At 44.9% G+C, this 8,611-nt stretch overlaps 1 non-coding gene across 1 annotated transcript; it reads right to left on the bottom strand.

The window, feature by feature from the left end:
• Positions 1-1,422: 1,422 nt before the first annotated feature.
• Positions 1,423-1,488, bottom strand: LOC147722372 (small nucleolar RNA U54). The gene has a single exon (XR_015295400.1). It is a non-coding gene; the product is annotated as a small nucleolar RNA U54 (small nucleolar RNA).
• Between the last annotated feature and the right edge of the window lie 7,123 nt (positions 1,489-8,611).

Here is an 8,611-nt window from a genome sequence, read left to right on the forward strand (position 1 = left end):
CGTCATCATCAGAGAAGAGTAGTTGGTACTGCTCTGCAGGAGGTGTTGACAATGCCCCTGAGATGGCATTGTACATTGTGACAGTCTGTGGATCTGGGCGAGGACCCAGAGTCATTGTGGGAGTGCACTAAGCTCTGCTTGATTGTGCATGTGGGCCATTGTGTCCACCTCCACCCGTCCCCCCAGTACCTGGTGGTCACTCACACTGTTGTGGTTCGGTTGTGTCATGTTGAGCAGTGTCCCCTTCTCCAACTCCGGCCACAGTCTCCACACTGATAACTGTCGACACCAGCTCCTCTATGTCATACAGCACGAGCTGTGGCTCTGGGAACCCACCTCCGGTCTGCAATGCTGCCTTCTGGTCAGAAGAGAGTTTCTCCTTGGTACGCCGCTTGATATTATTCCATCACCTCTTGACCTCGTCCATTGTCCTCTCCCAACGGCATTCACCTTGTCCACAATATCCCGCCATATTCCATTTTTGGTGCCCAATGACACGTTGAAGGTGATCAACAGTTGTTGATGGTGTTCCATCACCTCCGTGACTTTGATCCTGTTCGCCTGCGGACTGAACTTTGTCTTCATCTTCTTCTTGTCCTTGCCCTTCTCTGTCCCTGAGGTCCCGGGCTGGTCGTCCGGGGTGCTTGTGGGTTAGCGCTTGTCCTCTGTGCCTTCTCTGGCTGCCTCCATGGTGCTTGGGTGTTGGTCAGTTGGTGTTTGGATGTTTTTTCTACTTTTATGGTGATTTTTCCTGCCTGCCAGGTGTATGTTGCAAGCCTGGCGCTGCTTATCGCTGATTTCCTCATCGCACTTTGGCCCATTGAAGGTTTGTTGGTGTTGTGGTTTATGTTTTTGTCTCCATCAAGGTGGTTGTATCGCAGACATTGGCTGCAGTTTCTGCAGACTATTGCATGCTACCGCCATGTTGTGAATTCCACGTTGTCACTGCGATGTTGAAAGTTGCGTTAGGCTACTCTTGCGGTAGTTATCACACGTTCTTTTAAATATACCCCGTAGTTTTTACAGACCAGTCCTCAACTTTGGAGGAAACAGCAGTGCTAAAGTTAAACCCAAAAATGTATTCTGATAAGTGATAAACATACTCCACTTACCTTGGTAGGCATGCAAACTGGGCCTTTCACTTTAAGGTTTTTCTCCTCCACACTTCTAATGAGATCAGCACACAATAGAAAGATGTAAAACGTTTAACATACAAGTTATTCCCACCCACTAACTGATAATTTACAATAATGTTTGTAGAAACCGACCACAGAACAAACAATTTTATTACGTAACGTAAACTAACAAGTTAAGCCATGAGAAATCTTACTACCCGTGGTAGAAAGTAGCAGACTGAGGTTAACAGATTTCTACAACATTTGATTACATGTGAAAGGTATTATACAAAAGCCCAAACGGTACAGTTGGCTCAAAATAGCATATGAATAAATCACAGCAACTCATGTTTAGGTTGTATCCTCGTTGCCAACTAATAGATTATCTGAACTCGTCTTGAGTCCAAAATAACCTAGGACATTGGCCACATCACTAGTCAAAAATCAATAGGAACCAGACTTATTGAGTTTGGGGCTAAGAGAAAAATACAGACTATCAACCCTGTCAGCCAGCTAACACAGATATGCCATTAAAAAACCTTCTCAACTTTGGGACCTTGATACTCTCTAGGGAGCTCCCAAGCAGCACACCCTATCAAGTGAGTTACCTTTTCCAAGTTACTTCACATGCAACTAGTCAGGGAGATTCTGTTGCGGTGGATAGCTACTTCATGTACCACAGGTGCTTTGCTGGCATCTTTAAATGCCTAAAGAAAAGAAAAAGTATTTTATTAACAAAATCTTTAGATCTCTATATATAAAAACAAACACACACACAAATACTAACATTTAGAGTAAAAGGTTTGTGTACACGGGACGCAGCCAGAAAATCAATTTCAGCAGAACATAACTTGCTCTTTTTTGGGGAGAGGAGATAGTTTGCTTGTAAACCCCAAATAACAATACCCCTCCATCCTCAAATGAGTCCATTCCCACCCGTGCAAAATGCACCCCAATGCCGTTGTGCCAATTCGGACCTGTTTTTGTTTACAATCAAACTTGCATCCTGCAAGCAATGGTAAACTACGCAGAAAAATACCAGCAAAGAAGTGTGCAAGCTAAAGCTATTGTCATTCTTAAAAGAAGTTCACACGTCTAATACTATGAGAACATCCCAACCACTACATAGTTGAACCTCAAAACTAGACAAAGGACAGCGGTGAGGAATAAAGTACCCCCTTCTGGATTTAACTTTGATATTAGCCTGTCGAGTTGATCAACTGCATCCATCAGAACAGACAACAAGCATTTGCAATGCAATAGGACTTGTATTTACGCAAGACCTATTGCATTGCAGACGGGAGTTTGGGCCGGCAGGGGGCAGGAAGGCACGAACAATGGGAGTGCGGTGGGGTGAGAAGGCACGTACTGCAGGAAGGGGGAGAAGGCATGGGCAACCTTATTAAAGAAATAACACATACTGTGCAACACTCGGAGTAAACATGCCAGTAGCCAGGGAAGCCAGTAGCCATGGAAGGGTACAATGACGACATGGCCATAATAAAGAGGGACTAACAAGCCTCATAATCAGTCAGAAGGCAGCATTTATGAAAGACAATGGCATGAGCCAATTAAGGACATGGGCGGAGGATGGGCGGAGCTTCCACTCCATACTCTATTACTGCTTGCCTCGGATTGACCTAAAAATAGGCATGACTGGCTTTCCCATATCCACTGTACTCAGGAGATTGAAATTACAAGGCAAAGGTTAGACATCCTTGTCTTTATTTTACTTACAGGCATTAATCACAAATTATGTCAGAAGAAGTGCGACCTTGCTTAGAGCGAGGCCAATGGCATTTAATCATGGTTGCGCCATCCTTGTGATGGATATCAGACCCTGCTTTTAGGGTTTAAGGGCAAATTGGGGCTGCTAAACTGTATTAAATACATCATTCCCACACTTATTTGTCGGGCTAGCACAGGTGAGTAGTCAGAGGCTTACCAGGGAGGAAGTGTGGTGGGTATGAGCTCAGCACTCAAAACTCAATTACAGACACAATACCGTCAATGTCTATCCCACTGTTTGCATTTTTAGAAAACAAAGTAATTTTTAATTTCCAAGTAGTATTCAATACTACCAAATCCAATCTAGCAGGGATTGTAGTGATCCTGGTCCCAACTTTCTTGTGGTGCTACACCTCTTATGTCTCCTCATCTCAGCTGGGTGACCTAAGTTGAAATTACCACCTAGAAAGGTATGGTAAGCATGAATAAGCCTCAGGGCAGATTTTGGTCAACTATGAAATCAATTTGTACACCTGGTTGGGTAGGGTATAGTAATCGAGACCTAAAAAACAACCTCCTGAGGCATTTTACTCTTTCTCTGTGTTATGCAGAATGCATCAGACAATGAAAGAGGAAAACATTAGAAATAAGGATATTTCTCCTCGTTGCGCCTCACCTGGGGAGGCGTAGCATTTTGAAACATTCCCAGGTATACCACTTGTGGTAAATCTATGAATGTGCAAAATCCATGGGTAGTTCCTTGGGACACCCACGCTCCACCCATGCACTGCCTCCATGAGCAATTTGTGCTGCATTGCTCTGCTTTAGATTTATGAAGCTACACAGGGCCACACAAGGTTGACTTGCGTGTCTTGAAAAATCTGTCTTATTTATGTTTTTTATTTTGTTTATTGGCATTTGGTTATTGTAACAAGAAAATACATATCAATTGACATTTGCATTTTACCAGTAGGTGGGCATTACGAATAAACAGAATACCTTGGTGTTTCAGTGAGTGTGTGTGTTTGCTGGTGTGAGGTCTGCATTTTCATGACCATTCCCCTGGTGTTAGTAGGGGCTACTATATGTGAACTCAGGAGTTGGCATTCTGTCCGGGAGCAGTCTGCAATGAGGTATTCTGTTGCACACTACTGCAATGTAAAACCATGGGGACTCATTTATGAGGTCGTGCGTCACTTTTAGGCCGCCGGTGCGTCACTTTTTGTGACGCACCAGCAGCGTAAAAAATGTGCCTTGTTGCACCATATTTACAAAGTGACGCATCTAGGTAGATGCGTCACTTTGTAAATCCCTGCGCTACATTATACGTACGCCCGGTATAATGTATGCAGGAGGGGGGTTCTGAAGCAAGAAAGGGTCACAGAAGTGACGCGCCACTTCTAGGACAGAAATGCGTCAATTTCTTACGCCTGCCTCACAGCAGGCATAAGACTGATGCAGGCCCTTTCACATGGGGCTTGCCCCATGTGAAAGCACATATTGCTATGGTTGCGTTACTTTTGTGACACACTCCAGCAATGCGTCACTTTTGCGCCATACAGATACGTCAGAAATACTGACGTATCTGTAACTCTTTGCGTCATTATGCGTCATACTGTAAATATGATGCATCATTGGTGTTGCAAGGAGGGCTCAGTGAAAAGTGACGCATCACTGTTTTCATGCAGCGATGTGCCACTTTTCATAAATGAGGCCCATGGTGTTCAGATATGCCATACGTAGATATGAGTATGTGGGGAGTTGAGAGCTGACTGTTAAAGGGGGAAGAACCGAACTGGGCTGTGCATTACGTGTTGGTGCAATACAATAACTTCACGCTCCTAGCACTTTCTGAAGAACTTCTGAAAATTGGTTATGAGTTTCTGTGAGGGGATGGATGTCCCCCAACACTCCTCAATGAGGATATCTGTCTGAACCCTGCCTAACAGCACTTCGGGCCTCATTTATGAAAGTGAGCATCGCTGCGTGAAAACAGTGATGCATCACTTTTCACTGCACCCTCCTTGCGAAACCAAAATAAAAATATACACAAAAATGGGCAGGGCTAAAGTACAAACAAAACAAATCAACCCCTTAGGTTATCAGGAGACTTATTTTATATTTTTATTTCTTATAGCCATCAAGCAATGTCAGCAAGGGAGCAGAATCTCCATGCACCATGGAGACTATATCAGATAAGTATTGTGCGTAAATCATGCAAATCAAAATAAATGTTACCAATTTGGAGAATTCTTTGTGAGTAATTGAATTATTTTCTCTTATTTTTCAGGAAACATCATGAAGCCCATCGCGGTGTGGGAGTAAAAGCGGAAGTCAAAAAACATTGTGAAGGTCCCCGCAGTGCCGGGCGAACAGTAGAAGTCAGGAAGTGGTGTTTGGCAATAGGACACCGACATCATGTCAAAAGCGACGAGAAGTCTCCATGGCGCCTGCCAGTCAACAGCAGCGGTCATTAATAGGATTCTGGTGAGAGCACATCCGAATGTTGGAGCAACCCAAAGGAATTCAGATAAGTGGAGAGAGCGGAGGACGGAATACCCGCACATGTCAACTAGAAAATGAAGCGCTCTTCCATCCTGTTCAGCCTCTTTTGTTCCTGTCTTGCTACATCGCTCAAGCACACAGGATCAGGAGTGGAGCAAGCCCGACACTAAGAACATATTTACTCCAACAGCTGGATGGAGCGGAGAAATTAATACAGTGGGAATAAACATAGCAATAGGTAATTTCAAAAGTTTGCTAGATAGTCTCATTGGAGAGCAGGCTATCACGGTTAGGCGTGGGCGGTGAACTTCGCTCTGTTTGCGGAGTTTGCTGAGTTTTCGCGGAGTGCAGAAATCTCTGCTTTGAGATTTGCAGCAGAGTTTTTTCCCTGCTCGCGATTGAGAATGATAATTTCACAAGCGCGAGCTGCCGCTCTGGTAGAATTTCTACTGGAGTGCTAGAAATACCTGTACAAACTGCACTTCACACTGCACTTCGCCAATTGTGAAACTTCGCACATTTTTTTTGTAACTTCGCGGTTTCCGCATAGCAAAACTCTACAAACTACACCCAGGCCTAATCACGGTCTTTGCCCGAGCTCGCATCCCAGCAATTCTGACAGGGCTCTATTCAATTCATACAGGCACTGAATATGGACAGTCCTGAGGGAGATATTCCCTGACCACCTTGATATAGGAGTGTTAATCATGAAGACCATAAAGCCAGGGGAGATTATAATTGATTTTTTGGATATGATGAGGGAACAATGAGGACAAGAGACAGGTCAGCCATAGACTGATACAGGCACACAGGCCACATTCTTTTACAAAATTCTCAATTTGGTACAAAGTGGATTGGACACCGTGGTTAGGTAGACACCTAACCGTGACAGGACATACAAGTCCTTATATTGCATTACCACAGAAAAAAGCATGAGAATGATAGAGAAAAACAGGAGCAAACCCAGAAGCGAGACACTGCTAACTTTGTCCAACACAAATTCAAAAAGACCACTCTCGAGGGGGCTGCATGGGCCGTGAGCGCGCAAATGGCACAAACTTTACTGGTAGCTCCTCTGCAAAACCCCAGAGGGTTTCAACCAGGCTTTAGCGGCAGGGGACAGGGAGGTTGGAAGCAAACAGACCCTAATGAATGTTACTATTGTCACAGGATGGGTTACCTGGCAGACAGATGCCAGTTAAAAGCATACCATGAACAGAGATCGATGGGCCTGGACCAGCCACCACAAAATCTGTATTCACAAAACAAAGCCCAGGGAAACTCTAATGCACCTTACATTCAGCTGTAGGGAGGTCAGTCAGCCTCTGCACCACTGCAAAAGGATCAGGTATTTGGACAAACACGTTGCAACAGCAACCACAGACAGGGAATTCAGCATAACATGGACCGTAGCCACAGCCTCGGCAGGAAAAGGTAACTGTCAGGGAGGTAATACCTTCACACAAACAGAGTCCAAATGTGCAGTAAGATAAACCCCCAGAGTAAATGACACCCATTCATTAACATCCCAAAAATGAACTATACCAAAACCAAAAGGACCAATGAGACAATGCTTGGAATACAAACTTTTACTTGCAGCTGGGATTCAAAGGATTCTGTATGTGTTGTGTCAATCAGGTATCCTCACTAAAGTTTGTCACTCGGCTGTTGAGCTCCCAGCATGGATCTGCCTGGCCAAACCCCAGGGAGAGGGCAGGGTGGCTCCCAGGCAAAGTACTTAAAATTCTAGGCCCCCAGGTCCCCGTGTCCAAAGTCAATGGGTATGGTTCAAATGATCAAATCAATTGGTCCCCATTTTCGGGCATCCAGCCTGGGGCCCATGTTTCCTTCATGGTGTGAAGCCACAACAGCACCCCCAAAAACTAGAAGCCTTTGGCCTAATGGATGTCCTTTTTCAGTTCTTAAACAAAGCTGTCCTCAAGGGACGGGAGGCAGTATTTCCGCACGTCTGGGATAATGAAGATCCCGTAACCCTCACAACACATGAACAAGAACCAATAAGTTGCAATGCACCCGCATTGTATTGAGTCAGTCAGGAGGTTTGGCATGTTAGGCAGATGTCCCAGAATTGCGACGCAGTCCCGGTCCAGTCATCATCCTTAGGCAAAGTTTTGTGAGGGTTCTTGGGCTTGGCCCTGGGCTCCACACGTTCTTACAATCCTGATGATGTTTTCCTTTCTTTCCTATGGGTTCTTCAATTCTCAAAAGTCTGGTTGCTATGCCATACCCCTCCTAAATAGCAACTGAAAAATGCCAGCTAGTTTGAGGTCCCTAGCCACAAGCCAGGAACCACAGATCCAAATTCACTGAAAATATGAGGCCTGAGGGAAAGAGGGGGGCCTGGGAGAGGAGAGTCCGCAAAAGCCATCACAGCTCCAGGCAAGAGTAGAATACAGAATGCACTTACACCCGTATTAGGCCTAGCCAATACCAATGCACTTAGCCTTAGATACACCATCCAGAGAAAGCAGTAAGCGTGATCAGGGGTACATGGGCCCACGGAACAACTTTCGGACCTCCCGTGCGTCATGATAAGTTACTAGCAAATTATGTGAGTTCTAGTGTAGTGCCCAAAAATAAGTTTCTAGTGAAAGGGTGGACTCCTCTCTTCGCACAGACCTTCCCTTGTGTAGTTTGAAATCGGCCCGCACCAATGGCACCCCATGTACACACCAGTAGAGATAGGGTCTCGGAAAACTGCCAGCAGACATAAAACCCTAGATAAAAAGTGATACAATCCATCCCTATGATCACAATATCACTTTATAAACATTTTGTACTAATCTAAGCACCCAGATAGGTAAAAAAAAAAGAGGGGGGCTTAACGGCTAAGAAAAATAGATGAATTTGTCTCATTACCAATAAGCACAAACCCATCCACTCCTGCCTCCATTAGTGGTCCATGGGTGACCCTTATCATATCTGGGGCAATGTCCTTAACAACAAGTGAACCCCAGACATGAAGCTCTTGGCGAGAACGGTCTAGCTCAATGATTCCAAGGGAAATGAGCCTCATAGGAGAGGGTTGAACAAAAGCATAGACACCCAATGTCAGGAAATCTGGGATACAGAGGTGGTTCAATTCACTTGGCTAAAAGGGAAGGGACAACCTCTAGTTGTGCAAAAAGGTGCACTATATTGCTTATGCTTCTGAGGTAAAGAAATGCTTCCACTGGGCATAAATGAAAACTGTGGCACAATCCTGCACATTCTGGATATGCAATGGGGCACCTGTATGCCCA

This window comes from Lissotriton vulgaris, chromosome 4_1 (assembly GCF_964263255.1).
Source record: "Lissotriton vulgaris chromosome 4_1, aLisVul1.2, whole genome shotgun sequence".
NCBI lineage: Eukaryota > Metazoa > Chordata > Amphibia > Caudata > Salamandridae > Lissotriton > Lissotriton vulgaris.